Source organism: Belonocnema kinseyi, chromosome 10, assembly GCF_010883055.1.
Source record: "Belonocnema kinseyi isolate 2016_QV_RU_SX_M_011 chromosome 10, B_treatae_v1, whole genome shotgun sequence".
Taxonomy (NCBI): domain Eukaryota; kingdom Metazoa; phylum Arthropoda; class Insecta; order Hymenoptera; family Cynipidae; genus Belonocnema; species Belonocnema kinseyi.
The window spans coordinates 84,044,097-84,045,185 of record NC_046666.1 but is presented as its reverse complement, the minus strand read 5'-3'; the positions used below and the strand labels follow the sequence as shown (position 1 = coordinate 84,045,185).

The 1,089-nt window shown below is 40.2% G+C and overlaps 1 protein-coding gene across 1 annotated transcript in view; it reads left to right on the top strand.

Moving 5' to 3' along the window:
• Nucleotides 1–1,089, top strand: part of LOC117181410 (laccase-5-like) — a 112,489-nt gene that overhangs the window by 96,014 nt on the left and 15,386 nt on the right. The gene's annotated exons all lie outside the window — the stretch shown is intronic.

Genomic DNA, 1,089 nt, shown 5'->3' with positions numbered 1-1,089 from the left:
GGCGCATACTTTGAATAAAATATTTGTTATCATTCTCTTGAAATAAATGTGTTTTTTTCTTGAAAAAATACCGGTTTCATATGTATACACCTGGTATGTATCGACTGAGATGTGAGAAGCAGCCAAACATCGCTGTCTTGGAGGCGAACTCAAGACAACACGAAATCGAACTCAAGTCGAAGCATTTATTCGGCTTGCTGCTCGTGTGGATTGCAATATTTGCCTTTAACTCTTGGCTCCAGTTTTCGGCTCATGCTGTAAGATTAAGAATCGCTGGCGATTGCCTATTATGCGCCCTTGTATCACAGATAGCTATTTTAACGCAGGAATAGAAAAAGATTGTCCTTGACAGACGAGTGATAGTCAGCAATTTGCAACAAAGGATTAATAAAGATATTCGGATAATTATTTAAAAGAAATGGAAAAAGGTTGCCGTGGATGAGCGAAGACATGTAGAGAAAAATAAATGGGGATTTAGAAGGATATGAGCAAACGAATCGATAGTAAAGGATTGATGTGGTAATACGAGGGATAGTCTTTTATAGGCGGACAAAAATCTGGGTAGAGGCGGGTACCAGATACCATAGAACCAATATTGCCCGCGTGGATTGGGCACCTCTCAGTTCGAAAATGGACTTCGGTGGTTCAATTCTCTTGGGACCGGCTTCATTTGGCTAGCGAAGGCAAGACGCACCAGTGGCCTGACAACATTGATTCTGTGGATGTGGGACCAGTGATCCCAGATCTGAAACGAGATGCGGTCCAATACTATGACAGGGCTATGTCCGTGTGAATATAGTAGGAGACGCTGTAAATGATTGAGTTGCGCGCGCAACCCATTTCTCCTCTTCTGAATTTGAAAACTCGAAGATGCACGATTGCCGGTCGGAGCACTTCGTCGATTCTATTTATATATCTATCTGTTAATAGCTAACTGCTTTGAAACAAATTCAGGAGATTGGGATTTTAATATTTCCAGATTTCGTTGCGGACGATTCTCATGATTTGAATAGATTGCGCGCCTCTTGATATTCGTATATTTTGAGGTTATGTTATTTCACGTATAAAAAATAAATTATATAAATATTA